The 26,500-nt window shown below is 43.4% G+C and overlaps 1 protein-coding gene across 6 annotated transcripts in view; it reads right to left on the reverse strand.

The window, feature by feature from the left end:
* Positions 1–26,500, reverse strand: part of KCNIP1 (potassium voltage-gated channel interacting protein 1) — a 776,797-nt gene that overhangs the window by 354,161 nt on the left and 396,136 nt on the right. The gene's annotated exons all lie outside the window — the stretch shown is intronic.

The raw sequence follows: 26,500 nt of genomic DNA on the forward strand, positions 1-26,500 counted from the left end.
TAGTATGTGTGCAAGACTAAAATTTTATCCGGAGATGCCCTCTCCCCAGGTAGAATACATTGCCACCTTATCATTGTTTTAACTATGTCATATCTCAGTGGGTGCAAAACCTACATCTTTCCAATTTTAAGAAGCCAATAAAAAACTCTTTATTACTTGTACCTCAAGGTTCCTGGTATGTTATATTGCTGTTCTATGGGTTGAAATAGAGTATTGGCATTAAATCTTCTCTTCCCAGATAATTTCCCAGATGATCAGCTATAAAAGTTCTGAAGTAATATCCTTACTTTTCCACCCACATTGGTATGAAGTACAGTAATACTGAAGCCATCAAGCAATTGAATTAATCAGGGTTTTGATGTATTGTTCATTTTCATCAGATTCCCAGGAAAACAGGAGGATTACATAGAGGTATTTATTAAAGGGAACAGTACATGTTCCCCACAGAGCAGGGCCTGTGTAGTTTCTTAGTAGCAATGGAACTCAGCATGAGAACATACCAGGCATTAAAGAATACACTTAAGCACAAATATGCCTGCGTGTTTCATTAGTCATCATAGGGGCTACCACTCATCTGGACAACCTGACTGCAATAGCAAAATGACATTTGCTATTGCATATGTTATTTCACATATTTATATTTGCTATTGCACATATACAAAGGATGAGTAAAACAGGCCATGTTTGCCATTGTTCTGTGTCACCACAGACAAAGAGAAGACTCCTAATAACCACACCTGCAATACTAGAATCTCAGCCTTGTATGTATTAAGCACTTCTATTTATTAGAGCCTCTTGTGGCGCACAGTGGTAAGGCAGCAGACATGCAGTCTGAAAGCTCTGTCCATGAGGCTGGGAGTTCAATCCGAGCAGCCGGCTCAAGGTTGACTCAGCCTTCCATCTTTCCAAGGTCAGTAAAATGAGTACCCAGCTTGGGGGGGGGTAATGACTGGGGAAGGCACTGGCAAACCACCCCGTATTGAGTCTGCCATGAAAACGCTAGAGGGCGTCACCCCAAGGGTCAGACATGACCCGGTGCTTACACAGGGGATACCTTTACCTTTATTTATTATGCACAAATAATGTGAGGATCAGTTGCTCCAGGTGCAGGCACTCTATAAATGAGTTTGCTTTCTGATTCATGTCATAGTAGAATTGTGGTTCTAGGACCAGTAGAGATTGTTTCATATTTTGCAGGTGAGAAATAGAGAGCAAACTGCCACCTGGAAGACAGCTCCCCCCATGCTGCACCCTGCTCCTGTATGCAGTGGCCAGTACCTGCATTCCCTGTATCAGGGATGATCCACAGAATGATAAGACAATGGACAAAGGCACTATTTGCCTGTATGTTTGTCACCTAATCCCAAATAAGTGATCATCACAAAACCACATAAATAAGATGGGTCCAGATGTCTACAACAGGGAGGCATTCACAGAAGATAATCCTGCCCCCATTCCTCCTCCTGTGTCATTGCATAGGAACTCTCCTGAACAAAATATCACGCTAAACTTTGAATCCAAGGTTGCACAGTATTACAAGGCTCAAGCTGTTTTAGAATTGGATCAGCAACTACAAAGTATGACCTCACCATTGCTGCTGGCTGCCTCTTTGCAGCCACAGGTGGCAGGGCCGGAAGATGACAAGACCGGCCAGGTGCACAAGAGTCGAGAATGGGCAGAGTGCTGGGAGTGTCACACTGGAAGGGGTGCAGGGGACTAAGTCAGGCCCTCTCTATTAAAGGGCCATGCCCACATGATCATCCTCTTCCTCGGCAATCTGGCAGCAGAGCTCCCCAGCCATCCTACCCTCTTTTGTTGGAAGTATTTTCATGTGTCACATTTGGGGTTACTGTAGGTTACTGTTTATTGATAGTATTACCTTAATTGCCATGTGACTTTCTGTTTCATCACAGCTGGTGGTTTGGTCATGGGCAGAGCTGTACTGGAGGCAGTCTGAGTCTGTGCACCGGACTTACCCATCATGGGGCCTCCATAAGAAGCTGTGTAGATGCTGAGTATGGCACACCCTGCTGGGGAAGCCTGGCATGCTCGCATTTCTGGGTGGCAGACGGTTACCATTTAAACTCGCATCCACTGGCGCCCACTGCCTGCCACCCCCTGGGGGTGCTCTCAGCCAGCCAGGAGCAAAAACATTCCCTGGGATCAAGTGAGCACCTTGGCTGCATGGGTGGCCACTGGGAACAGTGTTTCCTGGCAGTCCACTGACAGCTGGAAGGCAGCTCTCCTCATGCTACACCTTGCTCCTGCTTGGGATAATAATAATACGGCACACATTTGGGCACACTAAGAGTTTTGGGAAAAAAGGCACCTTAGATCCCTTCTGTATTACTATAGTATGGTATCCAAGTAGGGATACCATAAAGCAGTTGGGTTAAAGTTTTAGCTTTGAAAATTCTTATAACTGCAGGTACATCTTGGTTACCTTCCAAATAGAAAAGGTGCACTAATGAGCATATAGATAGATTTAAAAAGCGCTCTTGGTGAACTGACCACTTGAAATTATAGTTAAATGTGATGCCTAAATAATTTTTTAAAACTTGGTCAGTTGTCCTGTTCCCCAGAACCCATTTCCTTGGATTCCAGCTCTTAGATAAAACAAAAACCTTAGATTTCAAATAGCTAATCGATAAAGAATTATTTTGGCAATAAGAATAAAAATAGAGATCTGGAAAGACCAACTCTTGAATAGGAGAGAATGGCTGTGTCATCCACATATAATAGTAAGGGCGTTGGATGGAAACCTTCAGCAATCACCTTCAGAGGATGGCCATTAATAGAATTAAAATTCTGGGCCACACCAGACAAATACAAATTTAAAAGATGTGGGGTTATAATAAAGCTGTGGCCTTATTTGCTCCATAGACTGTGCCCTTGTACTTTTCAGCCTCTTACATGCCCCCACCCCCCACTATGCAAGCATCATTTGAATATGTGAACTCTTTCTTCCCAGAGAGTTCTAAATTGAGCCATCATTTAAAATGACATTCTGCATATGCACAGAATGTCATAATACCATTAAGAGAGAGAGAGAGCGAGAGAGAGAAAGATCTGGTAGGAATCCAGAAAACTTCAATCCAGTTATCCTAATGATAATTCAAGAAAGCTAGCTGTTTTGGACAGCAAATGACCAGTTACATCATGGCTCCCAGAAACAAGTAGAAGAATTCTCAGTAGCACATTGGGAAAACTTTTTAAAAAAATCATTATTTCCATTATGCTGCTTTTAACATTTATATGGTTTTAATGCTGTAAGTCATTCAAGACCCTTTGGGTGAGTGGCAACTAAACATATCTAATAAATAAATAATCAAATCAATGTTTTATTTTCCATTATTTTGGAAAGAACACCCATAAATGTCTTATTTTACATTGTTTTTTAAAAAACACCCACAAGCCATTTACAAGGAACTAAACAAGAAACACAGAATGGTCATCCGAACACCAAGGTCCTGATACTGCAATTTACTCTAATATGCTCTGCATTTTCTAGCACCTGCTCCACATTTTTATTATTATTATTATTATTATTATTATTATTATTATTATTATTATTATTATTATTATTATTATTATTATTATTATTATTAGATTTATTTCCCGCCACTCCCTTGCAGCTCGTGGCGGGTCACAGCATCCCAGAATCCCCATTAAAACCCCATTAAAACAATAATAGCATTACCAATATTACCGGAATTTGGGTGTCTCCACGGCCGGGTCCTATACGGGACACCAGTGCTCCCACCCCTTCTCTTGTCCAACCTCCTCCCCCAGCCATAGCATCCCTGGCCAGTGATTGTTGGAATCCCGGCCCGGTGCAAGCCCCCCCCTTGTTTGGACCTCCGTCTCCATGATCCTGCACCCCAGAGAGAATAACCCACTAACCTCCTGCATAATTCTTCTCCCCCCACTTAGCTGCACATCATTGACTACTACTTGGCAGCAATGTGGTAATGCTTAGATTAATAATATCAGCACACATTGTTGTATCACATATTCTGGAGAGGGGTGCTACCAATTTAAGGAGCAGCAACATGCTTCTCATAATTAGTAGTTTCAGGCTCAGATGTTCTTCTTATCAGGCTGGAAGACAAATTCTTCCCTTGACTGTGCAATTGTGATGGTCTTGACCATGTTAAACATTTCTCTACAGATTCACCAAGAAGTAGGGCTTTCAAGTTGTCAGAAGCATTGTTCATATGACGCAGGGAGGAAATACTTAGACTGGATATATGAGCAAGCATGCTAGCTGCTTCCCCCATTCACAATGAAATGAACTGATTGTACCCTCTTGAATTGTCACAAGTGAGCAGAGCGCCTACATGTGGCCAAGCTGCATGTTGCTCTAACCACAAATGTGGCAAATGTGTAGAGGAGGGTAGGTGAGATCAGCAGACTTATTCCTGCTCCTCATCCACATTTCTTGGTTCTGCTGCATGTATAGGGTTGCTAACTAATTATTGAGATCTGATATTCAATTCCATTCCAGTTTTTTTCTTAGTATTTTTCAAATAAGCATTCTATTGACAAGCAGAATACAGTGTGCGTGTGATACGATTTTAAAAGCCCCCCCCCCAAAAAAACTATTGATCCCGCCTTCTAATATCACCCAGAAGATCCTAGAAATCTAGTGTTGGTTTCTAGTTCTCCTAATATCACTTTTCTGTCGCAAAAGTTCAAAACTGGCTTCAAACTCCAAAAAGTGTCATCTGAGCAATCATCAAAGAGTTTCTTTTTACTTCCTAACCAGTCATTAATTTTTCAGGCAAAAGTAACACAATAGACCTTCCACGCCAACTGCAGCAGCCAAATAGTTATGTTTTGTAATAGAAAAGATCGTGTCAAAGAGGACAAAACTTGCTGCAAAAGGGCATAGCATCAGGCCAGTCATATTCACTCTCAACCTTCACAACGTTGCTTTTTTCTTTTTGCCATTATTGCTTTCACAATAGAGAAGTCCACCATCTAATATAGAAATCTAAATATAGTATATAGTATAGAAATCTAAATAAATAAAATAAAATAATAAATAATGTAAAAAGGTAAAGGTAAAGGTATCCCCTGTGCAAGCACCGAGTCATGTCTGACCCTTGGGGTGACGCCCTCTAGCGTTTTCATGGCAGGCTCAATACGGGATGGTTTGCCAGTGCCTTCCCCAGTCATTACCATTTACCCCCCAGCAAGCTGGGTACTCATTTTACCGACCTCAGAAGGATGGAAGGCTGAGTCAACCTTGAGCCGGCTGCTGGGATTGAATTCCCAGCCTCATGGGCAAAGCTGTCAGACAGCTGCCTTACCACTCTGCGCCACAAGAGGCTCTTTTGCAGATAGCCATATCTGACCTCCTTAAACAATAACTTCAGACACCACAAAGACCTTAAATGATATTAACTTCCTTTTACAAGATGACTGGAATTCCAACTTAATACACCTTTGGGGAATGTAGAATTTCTTTCACCTAACTGAGCGATTTTAGTAAAAAGCTTTAATTTCAAACACAGTGTATTCCTGAAAAGGGAGAGAGGAGTTATTCTCAAAAGAGCTGTGAATACAATTAGAAAAATGCAGAATTGTTCAGAATCCTACCTAGGGTAGAATTTAACGGCTCTTGTGGAAGGCTTCCATTGATTTAGCCTCGTCTATCAAAACGAGATTTCTGAAAAAAGATTGTCATCTTGAACATCAGTTGAGATTTTGTTTTTAAAGGACAGAGCTAGAATGAAGACAAACAGGCGAAGAAGAGCTCTGACATTTGCCGTTAGCATACAAATAAATGGATTTCTCTCATCCGACCCAACATTTGACTCAATGTATCCAGGCAACAGAAGTCTTTGAATTCAATAACAGATGTTCAGGCCCTCACAGGCCCACAGAAAGTAGCACAACGTTCCATCAGCCACAGCAAGCATTGCTGCCTTTTCTTTATTTTTAAATTTTTATTTTTTGTTCATTTGTACATTTACCAAAAGATTCATTGATTCATTTGGCATTCTGCTGAGCTTGGTATGTTTAGATTCATTTAGCATGAAAAATCTGTTCTATGTTTACAGCTTTTGGCACAGCATATGATCTTAGATGGTGGTAACAGACTGAAACACTTGTCAAAATAACAGACAAGGATGCTTAAGCCTGGCCTGTGAGCTTCCTGGGAGGTAGATCCTGAAAGTTCAAAGTGCACGCCACTGCTATCGATTGCAGCTGCTTCTGTCACTTGCTGAGATCTCTTTTGGCTTCAGAGGATTCTGTACATGCAGTCGTTTCCCCTAGCCAGCTTGAAAGCACAAGCAGATTGCCTTAAGCAGCCCCATATGGGTTGTGTTACATCCAGTACACTTGAATAATCAAAGTGAAGGTGAGCAGCGATCATATATAGGCATATACATACAGACTGACTCGTTCACTGGGATATCAGAATTGTCAGAGTGCCCAAAGGGATGATCTAGAGCAGCGGTGGTCAAACTGCGGCCCTCATGGGAATTGTAGTCCATGGACATCTGGAAGGCCGCAGTTTGACTACCCCTGATCTAGAGCTCTGAAATGTAGTACACATATAATCGAACTTGTCCCAGGTATACAACAACAACAACAACAACAACAACAACAACAACAACAACCCCAACTCAACCAAGAACATTACTCACTTGTATGTCAAAGTGCAATTCAGAATGATAAAGATGCTTTGGGTCATTCAGGAAAAGTTAAATTTTATACATATATAACATATGACAAACATCTCAATTAAGAAAATAAAATTGGCCAGGACTAGGGCTGAGAGAAAATGCCCTGACTTAAAACCCTGTTCATGAGCTGAGAAAAATTCCACCTCCAGTGACACCTTGCATGTGTGTGTATGGGAGTCCTGTGAACAGAAGAAATATGTTCCTCCATTGTGTGGGATAGAAGGGATCCCAATCTTGTCTGTCTTGCCAATGCTCCTTCTCTTCCACTGTAATTCATCAGCTTGCCTACACAATTCCTTTCATTGTGGTGGTTTCATTACCCAAAGAGGGTGACCCCATCCCTCCATTATATCCAATGGAGAGTCCATCCCATAGGATATAATGGAGGGATGGGGGCACCCTCTTCAGGAGCCCCTAGACATGGATACTTTGGACCAATAATTCTGATATTTGGAAAGGAGTCAGGGAAGAACCTCCTGGAGCATCCCTGAAATTTTGGAGGCTGTACCTCAAACCACCACCACCCCTAGGCCCCAGAAAACATGGAAAAGACAACATTCCCATTTTAACCAATGAAAAGAAGGGGATTGGTTGCCTGAATTGATTGACAGGTGAAAGTGCAACGCTTATAAGGCATATTGCTCTCTTCTGTCATTTACAAAGGTGAGACAGCAAAAAGATGAGGAGGGCTGAGAAGCGAGATAAAATTTAGCACTTAGCAATTCAGCTGGCTTAACACTTTTTTCTGAGAGAGGAAGGGAATCCAGGTTAGGTACAGCTGTGCTGGGAAAAACAGGCGGGGGGGGGGGTGAGGTTCAAAGAAACCCTACTGCAGGTGGGATCTGGCCTCCCTTGTGGCTCATCTAGTACCCCCAGCTGCTAAGATTAGGGAGGGAGGAGGGAGGGAAGGGTTGAGTGGTTAATTGTGGGTGTGATATGGGTTGGGTGGGTTAGGGAAGGTTAGTGTGGCTGGTAGGGAACTTAGCTTGGGTAGGAGAGTTAGGAGATAGTCCTCTCTCAGCAGGAGTATGGGGGCAGAGAGACAGTTGTGCAGGACGGGCCCAAGTAGGGGGCAGAATTCCAATGATCATGGGCCAGGGGTGGCTGGGGGAGGAGGTTGGACAATAGTAGGGAGAACTGGTGTCCCATCTGGGCCCCAACTACATACAGAACCAGTAAAACCATGTGTGTGGTTTTACTGGTTCTGTATGTAGTAGTTAAGAGCCGCAACCTATAATCTGGAGAGCTGGGTTTGATTCCCCACTCCTCCACTTGCAGCCAGCTTGGTGACTTTGGAATGGTCACAATCCTGTCAGAGCTGTTCTCACAGGAAAGTCTGTCAGAGCTCTCTCTGTCCCACCTACCTCACTGGGTATCTACTGTGGGGAGAGGAAGAAAATGTGATTGTAAATTCCTTTTAAGACTCCTTCCGGTGGTGAAAAGTAGAGTATAGAAACCAACTCTTCTAAAAATTACTATAGCAATAGGAATACTATGGAGACTTGGGTTTCTCACATTCTAAGTTTTCTCTCTTGTCTGTTCCTGTTCCTTGGGTATTGCTTTCCCCCCTGTTCTGCACATGTCTTGCTCCCTTTACTGATCAACTTGATATTATATCGCTTTGTGTCTGGCATATTTCTATGCAGATTTAAATTGCAGGGAAATTAAACTGCTGATTTTAAGTCTTAATTTCACTCATGCCAAATAGTCACTCCTAACCACTCTAGCATCCTGATTACTTAGTAAAACTCATCACTATAGTTACATCTAGAAATAAATGTATTCAGCAGTCTTGTCAGGTCAATATGGTGAGAAAATGCTTATATAACCACATGTTATAGTTAATCCTACTTGGCATCCCTTCCTCCAGTATGGAATTGTTCCTCAGATACAATTTTACTGAATAACATCGCAACTAGCTCTGTTGCTGTGCTTAGCAATGTGCCTTTTAACAATGACATTTGGAAATTCCATGTGGGTGCAGCAAAGAGGCAGCTGGGTGAAGAACTGCAAGCTACCTCAGATGGAAGGGATTTCAGTACCCTTATTGGAGACTGTCAGGAAGTAGCACAACAGAGACCTACAATACCATCCTTTAAGTTCAAGGCCGCTGATTGGTTAGTAGCAAGTGATACCATAATCTGTACCCAAACTGGGCAGTGTATGTCCTATTATCATCATCGTCAATATATATTGGACAAATCTCAAATGCAAGCACACAAAAACATACCTCATTTACATTTCTATAAAACAATGGAACACGCTGATAAATGATTCATGGTGATTTTACATGGTGCCATTTTCAGTGAGATCAAGATAATAAACAAATCAAGTCAATAGACAAAGATAGGTTTTAACAAAGCTCAGTGAGACTAGTGAATAATTATAAATCATTATAATGCCATAACTACTGCCACATATACAAGATTATTGCAAAAATTTAATAGGTTGTACCTATAAATAAAAAAAAAATACTTGCCAATGCTTTAAAAAATTGTTTCCGCTGTTTTCCATCCCCTAAACACAAAACTCTGTTAATCTGGGTAGTTTCAGCAAATATCATACATTCCGAATCCTGTCCAGGTTGTCCTCTGCAAAGGCAGGGCCTGACAAGTCTCCTGTGGCAAAGTTGGGGACTTCTCAGACTGTAGAAGCTGAGCTGGGAGGGGGCTGAGTCTCATTAATGGAGGTAGGGAGGAAACATCAATGGTGGCTGTGCTACTTAACCAAAGAGGAATGCTTCAGGAAAGAGATGAAGGACTAGGGATATGAAATCCTATGCCCCCCTTTCCTATTCTGGGGCCTGTAGAGACCCTGGAGAACTAAATTGGCACAATGACTGGAGGTCAGAAGGTATTACCAGTGTGGGAGGGGCCTCACAAATCCATAACCATTGTTTCTTCCTGTATATTCCCATTTTTTTGCTAATAGCAATAGACCTTCAAACATATTTCTATTTGTACTTGATGTATAATTTGCAATTAGACCTCAGAGGTATCAGATGTAATTTCGGTTTCAGGGATAAATTTTAAATTGTCATATGCTCTACTTCTTTAATTGTGTAAGCCAGTGGTCAGCAACCTTCTGGCTGCTGTGGCTTGCTGCTGCGCTGTAAGGGGAGAGGGCGGCCCGAGGCACCGCGCACGCGCGGCAGCCCCAGCACAAGTGTGCATGCGCGGACTTGCCGTGGGTGTGCGTTTCCATCCTGCAGGGGCACAAACGCGCATGCGCGGCGGCACTGTGCATGTGTGCATGTGCAGAACTGCGGCGCGTGTGCGTTTGCGGTGCCCCCAGACGCAAACGCACATGCGTGGCAGTCTGCACATGCGCGGCAGTCCGCACGTTCGGCTCCCTCTCCCCGCCCCTCCAGGCCGCCAGCAAATCGGCCGCTAAACAGAGACAGTGAAAAAGAAATTCAGCTTTGTATGTATGCTCACGTCAATAAAAAAGATTCAAATTCCAACAAGCTGTTCCATAATGAGGGCTAGCATGATGTAGTGTTTACACTGTCAGATTAGGATCTGAGAAATCTAGGTGTGAATCCTCACTTGTGCCATGAAAACTGGCTGGGTGACCTTGAGCCCAGCCACATTGCTTTCAGCCTAGCCCTGATCTGTATAGCCCCAGGATAACCTGATCTTGTCAGATCTAAGAAGCTAAGTAGAATCCACAAGGAGCAGGCAATGGTAAAGCACCTCGTAACATCTCTTGCCTTGAAACCCCTACAGTGGTGACTTGACAGCAAAATCAAACAAACAAAAACATCACACTATTTGTGTTCTGAGCAGACACTTGGGAGGGCTTTTCTGTTCTCCATTTTGAAGCCCAAGGGCTAACAATTACATTTTTCATAGCTCGAAGTCTGCCTTTGTACTAACTTTTACTAATTCCATTGCCAAAGCATCACAAAATAATAATTGCAAGCTTCACCATACTGGATGTTAAGAATCACACTACCCCTCAAAGAAGGTGCCCCCATACTTCATTATTTACAAAGGACTAAAGTCAAACCAGAGAATCTCTGTAGTAAAAACTTGAGGGGGGGGGGCATTATTGCAAGCTCAGCAGAACCAGTGAAATGTACAAAGTACCCAGCATTACCCAGTGCTATTGTCACAATGCCAACTAATATCATGCACAGAATCACAGTCCAAGCAAGGTGTGGATGAGGAAATCTTGAGACAAAGAAGTGACAATAGAGGGGACACAGAAAAATTAGGTGAAGGGAGACAGAAATAAATGAGAAAAAGGTAGTAAACAGAAATAAATTAAAAGAGGGGATGTCATATTAACTTACTGTAACACACTAACTACTGCTTTGCAAGATCTGGCTGAGTTTGGTGCAAATCAAGGAGGAGAGAAAGGCTATAGACTATTGGAGGAAATGACCTGCAGGCTAGGAATTACTGTAGCAGTAATCAGTGTGCTATCTTGGTTGTATGATCTGTTTGCTTCAGTCTTTGTTAAAGGAAAGCCCAGCCAATCCTAGAGTGCTTTATTCTATGCTCAGACTTCCCTGTATAGAACTGCAGCCAGAACTTCAATTTTAAAAATAAAAGACTTTTGGCTGGATAAAATATGCAAAACAGACACATGATTAGAAATCTATTTTGTCACAGCTGTATCTTCCCTTATCCGGAATAAAAAATTAGCCATTCATTTTTGGTTTTGAAAACAGCATTTAAGGAACATATTTAATTTGGAAAAATAATTTCCCCAGATCATTTTAGAGATGACCCTCTCAGGAAATTAATGCTTCCATAACAACAACAGTCCATAACAACAACATTTACTCCTGCTGAATTCCAGCTTGTGACTAATTTGCCATTTAACCTCTGATAGTTGTTGAAAACATGAAACTAAATTGCAATTAATAATGTGTCAGCCTGCAAGAGGTCAAAAAGCATACACTTTAAAGCAACTGTACATTGCTATAAACTGGTAATACAGTTCAGATTATGAATCAAGATGAATCACTGTGGGTTTGGAGTATTTTTATATATATACCTCTAGAGCAGGGGGGGAAGGCTTTGGGGCAGCCAAAAGGGCTGCATTTGCTGGCAGGGGTCATGGGAATTGTAGTCCATGGACATCTGGATGGCCGGTTTGACTACCCCCTGCTCTAGAGAATAAATTTGAACTTTGAGGAATTATCCAGTTCTGATTACAATATGGTTGATTCCACACAAGGAGGCTTTTCCATGGTGGCCATGTTAATAGCATGATTGTTGGTCAGTTCACACTTACAACAGAGATTCAAGACAGCATGGGGTAATCTTAGGGTTGTGTGAAAGTCTTGTGGTCCTTTTAAGGGTGACCACTAGCACTTCCCTTATCCTTCCTTTTATACCCTATGACATCTTGTGATTTTGATGTGATATCCCTGTTGATACAGCCCAAAATGGCATTCGCCTTTTTTACCACTGCATCACACTGCCTGCTCATGTTTAGTTTACAATCCACAAGTACTCCAAGGTCTCGTTCATACAGTGTTACCTAGAAGCGTATCCCCCATCCAGTACGCATGCTTTTCATTTTTCTGACCCAGATGCAGAACTTTACACTTATCTTTATTAAATTGCATCATGTTCTCATTTGCCCATTTTTCCATTGTGTTCAGATCTCGTTGAACTCTGTCTCTATCTTCTGGAGTATTTGCCAGTCCTCCCAATTTGGTGTAATCTGCAAACTTGATGAGTAGTCCCTCCACCCCCTCATCTAGATCATTAATAAATATGTTAAAAAGTACCGGGCCGAGCATCGAGCCCTGAGGTACCCTGCTACTCACCTCTCTCCAGTCTGATGAAACACCATTGACAACAACTCTTTGAGTGCGGTTCTCTAACCAATGCCCTATCCACCTGACTATCTGAAAATCCAGATTGCAGTCCTTCAACTTATCCATCAGAATATCATGGGGAACCTTGTCAAAAGCTTTACTAAAATCCAAGTAAATGACATCAACCGAATTTCCACGATCCAGCAAAGCTGTTACTTGGTCAAAAAAGGAAACGAGACCTGTTGGAGACAAATCCATGCTGACTTCCTTGGATCACCAAATTGTCCTCCAGATGTTTGCAGATCGCTCCCTTTAATATCTGCTCCATTATCTTCCCCACTACAGAGGTCAGACTCACTGGTCTGTAGTTTCCCTTTTTTGAAGATCGGAATAACGTTTGCTCTCTTCCAGTCCTCCGGGACATCTCCAGTCCTTAAAGCGGTCCCGAAGATGATGGACAAGGGCTGTGCAAGTTCTCTGGAAAGTTCTTTGAGCACTCTCGGGTGCATTTCATCCAGTCCAGGGGATTTGAACTTATCCAGTGCAGCTAAATGCCTCTCGACAACCTCTCTATCCATGTTAACCTGCCACCCAGACACTATCCTTTGGCTACTGCCATCTCTAGATGTGCCTAAACCCTTTGACCTGTGGGAAAAAACAGATGTAAAATAGGCACTAAGCCTTTCTGCTTTCTCTGCATCTTCAGTTAGAGTTTGTCCATCCGCACCCAACAGTGGGCCTATTGCCTCCTTTACTTTACGTTTGCTTCTCACATAACTGAAAAATCTTTTCTTGTTACAGTGGGCTTCCCTGGCCAATGTTAGCTCACTCTCAGCTTTGGCCTTTCTGATGATTGATCTACAGTGCCTAGTAACCTGTAGGTACTCTTCTTTAGAGCTCTGTCCTTCCCTCCATTTCCTGATCATTTCCCTTTTCTTTCTTAGTTCCTCTTGAAGTTCTCTGTTCATCCAAATAGGCTTTTGAGAGCTCCTGCAGTGCTTTCGTCTTTCTGGGATAGTCATTGATTGTGCATGCAATAGCTCATGTTTGAGTAGTGCCCACCCTTCACATGCTCCCTTCCCTTCCAGCATTCTCGTCCATGGTATGACACTCATCATGTCTCTGAGTTTCTTAAAGTTTGCCCTACGAAAATCCAACATCCGCGTCTGGCTACAAGCTTTCTTGGCTCCCCATCTCAAAAGGAATTATATGAGGATATGGTCACTTCCCCCTAGGGTCCCCACCTCCTTTGCCTCATCCACCAATTCTTGTCTGTTGGTCAGTATTAAGTCCAGTATGGCTGAACTTAAAATATTGAGACTTAAAAGCATTCTAAGATATCACATAATAAAGGTAGGGTCACTCCGGTTGAATCCTTCTTACTGCAGAAGGAAAATTTAAATCGCCCAAAATCAAAACGGAAATCACATTCTGTGTAGACGGCAGGGGCTGAATCGACCTGGGATTGAAATAAAAGCTCTGTGCAGTTTACACCCTGATCACCGATGGAACAGTTTCCCACCCTCCCTCCCCTATTATCAAGTTCTTGGGTGGGGGTTATGTTAGGTTGTTTTTGGGGTCTCATTAAGGGACCAGCTGGTAAGAGCATGGCTGATCCTACTGGGTGGCCAGGGGCTCGAAGCCAAACTACTGAGAAAGCCAAATGAGATGGGTGTCCATTGGTAGCGATCCGTAGATTTGAGGAGTTTGGGCAACCATTCTGAAACGTCTTTAATTTTCGCCCCTGGCAAGCAACACACCTCTCGGGTTAGGGGGGTCGGGCCCAGCCACATGGCGATCTATTCCTCTTAGCCAGTACTCTCCTTTTTTTCCTCAACTCCATTTCCTTCTATCCCCGTGAACTCTTCACTTTGTCTTAGACTTTGTTTTGGGACCTCTTCCCTTGTTGACCCTTGCACCTCCTCTGCAAGGGCCTGAAATCTATTCTGGAGCTCCAAAGGCCCCTAGAACCATCGCGCTCTACGCCGTTGAGTCTTTTTCCGAATTGTCTGCAGAGGCTCCGTAGTGAGGTCAATCTCCTTATCCTCTTCATAGTTCTCTGCCATAGTTTGTTCACTCCATAATTTGTTCACTCCATGGCCCTCGGGCCTGCCTGGTCCTCACCAGTCAAGGATGGAATGTCTCAACATAGGCCTTTATGCCATTGTCAGGTTCCAGCTTGGTCAGAGGAACCCATGGCTTGTCCCACCATCCCTGTCAGGGTCAGTTGGCATTTGGGCTGCTTCTCAGACCTGTTGAAGTTCTTGCATCATGGCTGCTTGAACTTCCAAGTTCTGCCGGGCAACCATCTTCAATAGTTGAGCCTGGAGTTCAGTGAGCCACTATCAGAGTTGTGCTAGGTCCATGCTGGTGGATGTGGTTGGTGCAGTGCCCCCTATGGTTGTCCTATTGATGTCTGCCACCTCCATGGCCTTCCCTGGTTGTGTAGAGGCTAATGGCAAATCAACAGGTAGGAACAGCTATACTACACTGCTTGAGGGGGTAGATGTGGGCATGGCCTACCTAGCAGGATCACCGTGCCAAAATTCTCCACCACTGTGCGAAGACCTTTGTGTCCTTTAAGGGTGCAGCACCCTCACTGGCCCTGAATCTCCATTCCTTTGTCTCTACTGGGCATCCAGCTATTCCTCAATGTTCTTCTCATACCACTTCCCTCGTCCACTCTCTGGTGTTGCTTTTCTTCAATCACTAAGTTTTCTCTTTCTCTCTTGCTGTCTCTCCTCCTCTTCCTCTGTCAGTCATCTACTCTCATACTTCCTCCTTGCACCTGACCTCTAGCACTTCCCTTATCCCTCCTTTTATACCCAGCTGACTCCTATGCCTCTACCTCCATGCTTCAGCCTCTGAGGTTTTAAAGGAGCATTTGTGACTGCATCCAACAGCAGGCAGGATACTAGGTGGTTCAGGCCTTTTGGCTGCCAGACATGTACCCGCAGCCTCACCCTCCCTGCCTGTGCAGTTGTTGGGGGCAGGGGATGGTTCTGGGAGTTTGAGGTCTGTCTGCTGGAGATGGGGAGCTGCTCTTCCTACCAGCCCCATCAAGGGGCTGATTCTGTGGCCCAGGGGCTTCTCACCTCTCCTCTATGTATGGGCATGACTTGCAGGAGCTTTGTTTCTTGTTCCAGTTTCCCCAGCTCTTTTACCAGCAAGGACTGTCATCATGTGTATCCACTGCCTGACTCTCTGGGACTTGTGGGTGTCTGCTGGCTGGCCTGCCTGTGGTGGAATAGCTGGCCCTTCTCCAGGGCTCCTTGCCTGTCCACAGTGAGTTGGGATGTTCCTGCACCCTGTGTGCCAGGGCAGGTGGGTTGGTGTCTCCCAGAGGAGGTGGTAGAAGTCTTGAGCACCCAAGGGGGACCATTTTGGCGTCTGGTTCTCAGTAGTGTCTTCAAACACCCAGGACAGGTAATTGGCATTTGCTCAGTGTTGGAGAATCTGAAGGACAGTAATGACAGGTACCACTGAAGCACCCTGGGATTGTGGTCCTTCATTCACAATAAGTGTGTCCACTACCAGCGTGGAATACTTTTGTTCAGCTGGTTGGCATTTCTACCCAAGCCAGTCCTTGATACATCTGTCTGGAGCACAAATGGTCTTGCAGAATCAGGGTTATGTAGCACTGGTGGTTGGGCTAGGTTGTTGCACAACACACCTCGCGTTCCATTGTCCACTGCAGATGGTTAGGCTGCCCCTTCTTCAGAGGACTGGCAATGGTAGCATATTAGCTGACAAGACCAAGGTGGCATTTGGTGGTGGGTCATGGGCGCTTCTGCAGGGATGTCACTTTCTAAGGAACTGGCTTTAACGGCCCATGGCCCACTATAAATCCCAGGTATTTTAATCCTAGAATCCCAGGTTGGCCTGATACGACTCCTGGAGGCCAACTTTCATCAAGACACCAAGGACTTGGTCTAGGTGTTGGAGGTATGTCTGGCAGTCAAGGCTGTAAGCAATTATCTTATTTATATATGCCACTGTCAAGGCTTGGTACTGTGCCAAGGCCTGATCCACCCATGAGTTGGGGTGCTCCTGCACTCTGTGTGTTGAGGCAGGTGGAGTGGCATCTCCCAGAGCAGGCAGGAGAAGTCTGGGGATCCCAGGAGGGATGTAAATACATACTAGATGTACATTACATCCCCCCCTTGCTGTCAAGATTCTCTGTCCATTAAGAAAATGGGTACATGGAACAAAAAGACACCACCACCATCACCTCCATGATCACACTGTGTAATTATTGCTTTTTACAACACTAAATATAACACTTCCATGGATACTGATTCCCATGATTTCTCTAGATTTGTACTCCATTCCAGCACTGAGCCAAACAATTTCCTGTCCTCTATCTCCCTGTACTACACTATTAACCCTCAAAATGAAAACAAGAACAAAAACCCAGGCAGTTCATTGCAGAGAAAGGGGACAAGGGGGGAGTACTTTCCTGTGTAGACATGAGAAAAATATCATCCCAACAACATTGTGCCAGAAAACACTGTGGGGCTTTTTGCACGGCTTCAAAATCGCACAATGGTTGCTAATTGGAAACGCTATTGATTTGCCTTAACGCACGACGTCGTAGACAATCTGCAACACTCCTGAAACCGATCAGCAAAAAGCGCTTCGTTGTAGCGCTTTCAGGGGAATCCCAAAAAGTGGATTCACCCTCCGGAAAGCGCTACACTCTTGCAAACAATCTGTAACACTAGCGATAAAGACCTGTGCGTTACCATTGTTGCGGTTTCTTCAAAGTCCCTCCTCCTGAGCCTGTCCTCCAAACTTCCGGCGAAGCGATCGCCATTTTCTTTTCTCCGAGCGAGCGGGGATAAACGCACCAGCGAGCCTCTTTCTGTTTAGAGACTTCCCTGGCTTCAGTCCTTTACCTTTAGTCACTAAGCACAAACCACATAAAAGCCCGTTTGCTGAAATAAAGTCCCTTTATTTTTTACACATTAATTCAGCCGAAAATCGGGCCCGTGAGAGGGGGGGGGGATTTTTTTTTTATCACTCGAGGCAGCGTGGCAACGATCATACGATCAAACGACAGCTCACATTAGGCAGCTGGATGGGTCTCTCCGTTGCAACGAATCTACACAGATTCGTTACAATGGGTCTGTTTTTTTAAAAAAAAAACTTTCTTAAAGGGAAAGGGGCTGTTTGGGAGCATGCTAACGGCTGCCCATTGGCTGCTTGACGGCCAGGGGTGGGACGAGCTTGGAAATAGCGCTTGCTTTTCTGCCGAGACCGGAAGCTGTGGGAAACGCTACAAAACGCAACTGGATTCCACTACAAAGGCAGGTATGCATAACGACGAATTCCACTATTTTAAATGGCGATTTTTCGTTCAGTGACCAATTTGCAACAAAGATCCCGGTGCGTAAAGGCCCTGTTTATTTTCTGTTTTTTTTTTTTTTTAAGGGGACTATTTTGTGAAAAGAATGGGCTGCTCATGATTTGTGCAGGAATGTAGGATAACTTAATGTAGGAAGTTCTCAAGTCAGGTGGCTGAAAAGGGGGAAATTCTCAGTGGAATCAGCCTCTGAATGGTTATTGTTGATTTATTTCAAGATGTGTCAATCACAATTCTAGAAAATATGATGGAAGCAGTTCAAAAAATTGGCTTGGAAAACTTTGAAAAATAACAATTATTAAAAGAAAAGAGACCCAATCCTGTCAAGAAAGATCTAGGGGGGCCAGCAAAGATACCTTGTTATATGGTGCTATAGGCTGCACCTAGTTGCTGTATCCAGTACCACTCTGCAGAACAAATGGGCAGGGAAATCAGTTTTGATAGTACCAATTACTTGTTGGGAGAGGAACTGATTCCTAATATCATCAGCAGTTGCATTTCTTTGTGTTCTCCATCATTTGGGAGGTATGTAGTGAAGTCACTTAAGTATGTCGAAAATAGCTAGAATGCTCCTATATTGTAATAGCAAACCCTGCATCTTATTAAGATCAGTGTCACTTTGCACCAATAATGTTCCCATAGCAAAATGTGCATCTTTGGGGTGGTGGAATAAAGATCATCATTTGAGATAACAGAAATTGTTGTATTTAGATTTCAGTAATATTTATCTTACCAGATACTAGCATATGCCACAAAGGCTGCCATCCACTGTAAGCAGGATTTCAGCAATAATATATTTTCTAAAATGGAGACAGCAAGTGTTTAGCTCTGTTAACTTTAAACATCAGTTGTGTTACATAATATAATGACTAAATCATGACATGAGAAATGGAAATGCATATGCATTGGCTTGGCCTTGATGATGTAGAAACAGGATGTTCACAGTGTTTTTGTGTACCAAATGGCTTTAAATTATAAATTAACCCCAACATTTTATCATATGTAGTTTGCAGATCCATTCCCTTTGTACATTTGCATCTCTTTCTCCCCATCCCTGTTACTAGTATGCATATATTTGCATCAATAAAAATGCAATCTGGATATGTTTGTACAGATGTTGAGGACAAGTTTCTTTGTGCTCAGTGTTTTAACAGTGTGCATATATACTACAGTGCATTCTCAATTTAGCCATAAATCTAGATGGTTGCATTGAAATATTTTATAAACATAGGTGCATATACATATGCACATCAGTACTGTGGGGAAAGGATGAAGACAACAAATGAGCAGAAGGAATGAAAGCTGTGACAAAATGCCAGCTCCTGCAAGGTTTGGAGGAAGCTGCAGCCCTAGATCCCCGGGGTCCCCGTCCTGGCCATGGGGTAGAGACCATGCTGGTCATGCTGACAGATGATACCCAGCACCAGCTACACAAGGGTGGTTCAGCCATTCTCGTTCTTCTAGATCTGTAGGCCGCATTTGATATGGTCAACTATGAGTTGTTGGCTCACTGCCTCGCTGAGACTGGGGTGAGGGGGACTGTGCTGAAATGGCTGGTCTCCTTCCTCCGGAATTGGACACAGAGAGTTGCAGTGGAGAAGGAGCTGTCTGACCCTTTGACATTCCTTGTGGGTTGCCTCAGGGGGCAATATACTCTCCCACACCATGGAGGACCCAGATCCAGCCAGCGTGGAGACAACTGCACTGGTTACCAGTTTGCGTCCGGAACAAGTTCAAAGTTTTGGTTCTGACCTTCAAGCCTATACACAGCTTGGGTCCTGCCTATCTGAGGGACCACTTACATGCTTATGCCCCGCATAGGGCTCTTCACTCTATGGGTAAGAATCTGCTGGTAGTCCCGGGCCCCCATGACATTCGCCTGGCCCCAACATGGTGGAATGAGCTCCCGGAAGAGGTAAGGTCCCTGAGGAAGCTGTCAAAGTTCCGCAGAGCCTGTAAGACAGAGATCTTCCACCAGGCATTTGGTTGAGGCCAGGGCCTCTTCTGCATGATGAATAAGCTGATGAAAACTCACTAAAGCCACCTCGAGATGACCTTGTCAAGAGAGGCAGGAAATGAATGAATGAATGAATGAATGAATGAATGAATGAATGAATAAGATGGACATGCACATAACAGCAACTCAATAGGCCAGTTCCCCACCTGTTTTCCTGCCTAGCCATACTCACTACGTCACTAGAGGCAGCCAAGTCCCTTGAGGGAATCCCCAACTCCATCATTTACCACCATCCTGAGCGGTAACAGGAAACAAATTGTAAAAGCCCCTCTGATTCAAGCTGTGGTGTTACATCACTTCTGGTAAAAAAAATAAAACTGCAAGTGACATAGGGTAACCCTAGGAATTCCTGGAAACTCTATGGCTTTACTACATGACACAAAGTTGGCATTATGGTACCTCCATATCCCTGCCCACAGCCTTCCTGCTGTACTGCCTGGAAACCCCATCTTCACTCACGGTTTGTCAGGCATCTTGAAAAAATGCAGCCAGCTATGTATGCAAAGTAAGTCTCCCTGAACGCTTGTGAACATTGGGAAGGCCCTACCCATTTACCATGGGCAACCTGCCACATTTTATTTTAAGATAACCCAGGAAAAAAGGAAGGAAAACATATTGGCTGTTCCAGTTTCTGGAGAGAGGATGAGGGAAAAACAGGTTGTGGAATGAAGGTATCTGGAAATGAAGAGAGTAAATTATTGGTGGTGTAGGCAGATGCTACAGACTCCCAAATGCATTACCACAACAACCATGTATTGTGTTGTGTTGTGTTGTGTTGTGTTGTGTTGTGTTGTGTTGTGTTGTGTTTTATTTTATTTTATTTTATTTTATTTTATTTTATTTTATTTTATTTTATTTTATTTTATTTTATTTTATTTTATTTTATTTTATTTTATTTATATCCCGCCACTCCCCTGAGGCTTGTGGCGGTTAACAACAGTCTTCAAAAAAACGTTAAAACTCCCCATTAAAAGACTCTAAAAACTCATAACATGGCGGATGAAAAACCAACCCACTCCCGCCTCTACAATTGAGGTGACGAGAGAATGGAGCAAGAATTATGTCCACTTAAGCCCCAGGGGGGGGGGCAATAGATCTACTCCACCGACCCCAGCCTCAACCGTAAACCCGGTGGAAGAGCTCCGTTTTACAGGCCCTGCGGAACATTGCTAAATCTTGCAGGGCCTGCAGCTCACCCGGGAGCTCATTCCACCAGGTAGGGGCCAGGTCAGAAAAAGCCCTGGCACTGGTTGAGGCTAGGCGCGCTTCTCTGGGGCTGGGAATGACCAATAGGTTTCCCCCCGCAGAGCGTAAGGTTCTGCAGGGGACATAGGGCGATAGGCGTGCTTCCCTAGGGCCAGTCAGTAGTAGTATTCTTTATTATGATCATAGACCAGCAAATCTAGGGCCAGTCCCTAGAGCCAGGAACGACTGGCCCTAGATTTGCTGGTCTATGATCATAATAAAGAATACTACTACTGACTGGCCCTAGGGAAGCATGCCTAGCCTTGAGCAGGGCCAGGGTCTTTTCGGTCCTGGCCCCCACCTGGTGGAACGAGCTCTCAGGAGAGCTGCGGGCCCTGTGGGACCTTTCAACATTCCGCAGGGCCTGCAAGACGGAGCTCTTCCGCCAGGTCTATGGCTGAGGCTGGGGTTGCTGTCGTACATCAACTGCTCTCCCCCGGGCTTCTTCTTGAACACCATTGACCTCCTTCTCCTCCGCCCCCCTTTTTAGGAAGGGGGGTAGGAAGGGGATTTTATTATTGCGCCACCATGCTGTGATGGTTTTTAAGTCTTTTAATGGGAGTTTTAATGGGGTTTTAAGACACTGTAATCCGCTACAAGCCATTTGGGGGTGGCAGGAAATAAATAAACAAACAAACAAACAAACAAACAACAACAACAATAATAATAATAATAGGCAGTCTTGCAAGTATGTCGGTCCCAACCCATCTCACCTTGTTCATTACATCATTACACAGTCAGCCCTGTACAGACTGCACCCTGTACAAAATGCTGGGGTGGTGGGGTGGAGATACAGAACAATGAAGAATTTTTAACGCACTGGTTTTATTACATAAACACAACATCAAGATGAAAGGGTATTTATTTTATGTGGCTAAAGACCATCATAATTGAGAAGATAAAGCATACAAGTAAAGCAAGAACAAAGAACAGCAAAAACAAAGTTATAATATAAACATTTAAACATTTATTAGAAATGTTTATTATTAAACAACATTTATTAGAGAAGATTAACGTCTTCTTTATGTAAGAGTCTCATCCATTAAGTGCAGCAAGCACAATTTGTAATCCCGCCTTTCAAAAACCCAGGGAAGCATTTGAATAAAGATACATTTGGAAAAAATCTTATTATGTTGATTCTCAAGAGATACACAACCACATCAAAGAATTTTTCTTCTGCATTACCTGCTACATCAGTGGTCCCCAACCTTTTTATCACTGGAGACCACTCACCAGGGACCACTCAATGCCTTTTACTGAAGCCCAGTGGGGGGGGGGTAGTTTACTCCTCCACTCTCAACCACTGCCCTAACGCTCTCTGATCGCTATGGTAATGTTTAAACATCCCTTCAAAATAAGATACAGACACGCCACAACAATGAAGTGTGTTGTAAAGGGCTGGGGGGATGAAGTAAAGGGTTGGGGGGGGAGAAGGCGTCCTTCGGGGCCCACCTCCAATTAACCAAAGGACCACATGTGGTCTGCGGGCAACAGGTTGGGGATCGCTATGCTACATTATTAAGTGGAGGTGACTACTGGTGAATTAAGTGAATGGCACCATAACAAAACAGGCAACCAAAATTCCTCACCCCTTTAAAAAAAAAACATGAAACTTAGCATTCAAAGCTTAGATGATATATTCCTTTGTTTATAATTTCTGCCTACTGTGTTTTCTACAGACATAACTGAAGCTAAATGTTATCCTGACAGGATTAGGCAGAATTCATAATGGAAACAGAATTATCAAAAATGCACAGCAGCATCATAATTTGTTGTGGCACTTTTGGGGGGTCTTCAGCATTGTATTATGTTCATGCTAAATTTTCTAATTTTATTATACATAGAAAAAATACAAGATTGTTAAAATAAAAAAAACCTCTCAAGAATCTTGGATTATACAACCCATTAGGAATACCAGCCTCTCAGTGGGACCTGGGGACCCCTCAGAATTACACTTCATCTCCAGACTAGAGAGATCAATTCCTCTGGAGAATATGGATGCTTTGGAGGGTTGACTCTAAGGGATTGTACTGCCACTGAAGCTCCTGCCCCCCCCCCCAGGCTCCATCCCCAAGCCTCCAGGAATTTTCCAAACTTGGATTTCACAAACCTACCCTCCTATCCCCACTGATGGCTAGGGGGGATCTGGCAACCCTACAACCAATCAGTCCATATTTTCTAATCACTTTCTGTAAATTGAGCTACCAAATACCATACTATTCCAAAATATGAAATATCCTGAATTCATACTTGAGACGTTTGCCATTATTTCTTTTTCCTAAGATCACTGAACCACGTAAAAACAACAAAAGTGCTTCTATACGCTTCACCGGCCTTCTGCATCAAGTGACTGGAGCATCATGAGAAATGAGTTGAGACGTTTTCTTTTCCGCATGGACCCTGACCTCTCCTTCTATTAGCTAGCTAACTATATAAGGATAGAAAGATGCAACTGCATCCCCTTGACTTGAGTAATGTGGTTCACTGGTAGCTGAACTTCTTTGCTAGAATCATAGCTTCATCACAATTTCTATGGAGTATTCTTGAACATACCAAAAAAAGTACTTTTTAATTCAACACTAGAAATCATTCTAATTTTTTTGCAGATGTTTTATTTGTGTACATTTTTGTGGCTGCCCTTGTTTCCCTCCCCCATATCCCCAGCAAGGGGGAAATCACCTCTCAAAAAGGGTGCTTTCTTTGATTGTCTCTTGAGTATTTTAACACAGTGGTGACAGACTTTGTGCATTCTTACACTGTCCTCTTGAAGATGAACCTCAAATACTTTGGCCACCTCATGAGAAGGAAGGACTCCCTGGAGAAGAGCCTAATGCTGGGAGCGATCGAGGGCAAAAGAAGAAGGGGACAACAGAGAATGAGGTGGCTGGATGGAGTCACTGAAGCAGTCGGTGCAAACTTAAATGGACTCCGGGGAGTGGTAGAGGACAGGAAGGCCTGGAGGATCATTGTCCGTGGGGTCACGATGGGTCGGACACAACTTCGCACCTAACAACAACAACAACACGCTGTCCTCTGGGCACTGCAGTTCACTACATTCTGAGCATAAGCTGACATAGCAAATACTGCATATTGATACCTGCTGCCAACTGCACAGGTGAAAAAGCAGCACAAGCACTTGAAATTTAATGTATTTTAACCTATGCATGTACTGCACACATAATCCAACCAAACCAATTGATTCTGAACATAAGCCAATGGGGTTATGTGGCCAATCATCATACAGATACCACCTAGTATATAAAACCTCTTGAAAACGTGTCTAAACTATGGAGGCAATCATATGGAGTGCTCAGCCTGTTTGAAAATGGATACTGCAGCCAAAGTAAGTTTGATTTTCAAACGTGCTTCTTGCAAAAACTGAATCCTCATACATTCAGAGTAACTAGGAGGGCATGCTTACCTCCATGAAAATGCTGCACTTAGCATGGGTTAATTTTATGAGCACACACAGCTAAACCTGATAAATCAGTTTATGCAGGAAAGATTTTGCTGTTTAAAGGGAGTGAACTGATATTGATATGATTGATTTATAATTCATGAACTAGTCACCACAAGGTGTGAGGTTACCATTCTGCTTTAAAATTGGTTTCCCAATCAATCAGTGGAAACATTCATTACATTACAAATCAATAGTGTGCTTTATTTGCCCTGGCTAAATTCTTCTGGAGACAACAAAGCTAGCTTCCTTTGCATTTGATGATGCATTTATTTATGTATATCCCTCAGTTATCCCCAGTCAGGACTCAGAGAAGCCTTTTGATGTCAGTTGTCATCTTCAGACAGCCTTAATAATAATCTCTATATAACTATAACCTCTATATAACCATAATCTTCACATAACCACAATATTTCTGTTTCTGACTTTAAAATGTCACAGACTCTCAGCTCTGAGAAGCAAATTAAATTGATGCTCCTCTGTTAGTTGAAGTTACACACACACACCAACTTCATTTGATGAAATATGGATTCTTCTAGGGTTATCCTTGAAAATATGAGTGAAAGATGGGTTGGGTTGACCTGCATTTCAAGTCTGACCTGGGTCTCACCTTATAAACAGTGGGATTGAGGGAGCAGCTCTGGAACACGTGCATGAGAGGCTTCAGCCTCCCCTTCCTTCCACGTTGTGCCACTTTCTATTTATTACTTTTGTGCCGGGGAGTAGTATTTGTGTTGCTTCTGGTTCCACATATATCTGTCCAGGTCACATAGGCAGACATCTGAAACTGGCAGTTGGACATCCCTACAGCCACAGAGTGGCATAGGGTGGAAAGAAGGAACGCCCCCCTCCACATATGTGCCATGCTCCAGAGCTGATTTGCCCCCCCACAGACACACACACACACATTGTTTTTAAGGTGACTCCTGGATCAGAAATGAAATGCAAGTGAGGTAGGGGTATTCACAACACAATTCGCATTTCAAGTATTGTGTCATGAGATCCTGTGTCAATCACCAGAAGAATAACACTAATTGGCTGTTTGAGTTTGTTTTAATGACAGGCACAGACAATAAGGGAGGGCACTGGATACAACACATTTCTTAACAACTCTCTCAGAACATTTCCACATTTGAGACATAAATTGTTTTAGCCTTGCTTTGGATTTCCATTGGATGCTGCAAGGTGAAACTTTGTTTTCCGCATTTTGGCTCTCTTCCCCTCATTTCCAAGTAAAATGCACCATATGTTTTCCATATTGAGATTTGGAAGGGGGCAGCCTCTCATGATGCTTTGCTGCTTTCTCTTTTTTCATTTTTTGTTTTTTTGCAAAACAGTGCCTGTTTGTATCTTTCTTTTCATTGTGCCTCTTAATTCCACCATTCTGTTTCCCTCAATCGCCTCCCCCTCTTCACCCCAAGTATACTGGATGTGCTTTTTTAAGTAGGTTGTTGTATTACAACACTGCTGCAGCATAATGAATATTACTGCTGCTATTTTTTTATATAGCTTGAAGCAGTGTTGTAATGCAATCATCTCTTTTTTAAAGAAAAAGGTCAATTTGGGGGGATGGAGAGAAAAAGGGGAAGGGAGGTGGGAGGGAGAATGATGATGAGGAAAGGGGCATGCACAAATTACTCAAAATAGCAGCCATGGGAAAAACCCTGAATATAAGCATTTCTCCATTGGGCAGCCATGAATTAAATTCTGCCTTAAAAATGAAATAGCTATAATTGGTAATTCAGTTCAGAGAGGGCAATTCAGGTCTGTGCCTGGAAGAGTGGATTTTAATGTGGAAATGGATGAAAAAGTTGGCCCTTTTGAGCTTTATTGCTAGTATGGAAATGGTCTCAGGGAGATACAGCAATATTTTCTAAAAGTTAAGACTTTTAAAAAATAAAGAAAAAATAAAGAAAACTTGGAAGGAGACTCTCTTTGC

The sequence above is a fragment of the Paroedura picta genome, chromosome 3, assembly GCF_049243985.1.
Source record: "Paroedura picta isolate Pp20150507F chromosome 3, Ppicta_v3.0, whole genome shotgun sequence".
NCBI classification, from domain to species: domain Eukaryota; kingdom Metazoa; phylum Chordata; class Lepidosauria; order Squamata; family Gekkonidae; genus Paroedura; species Paroedura picta.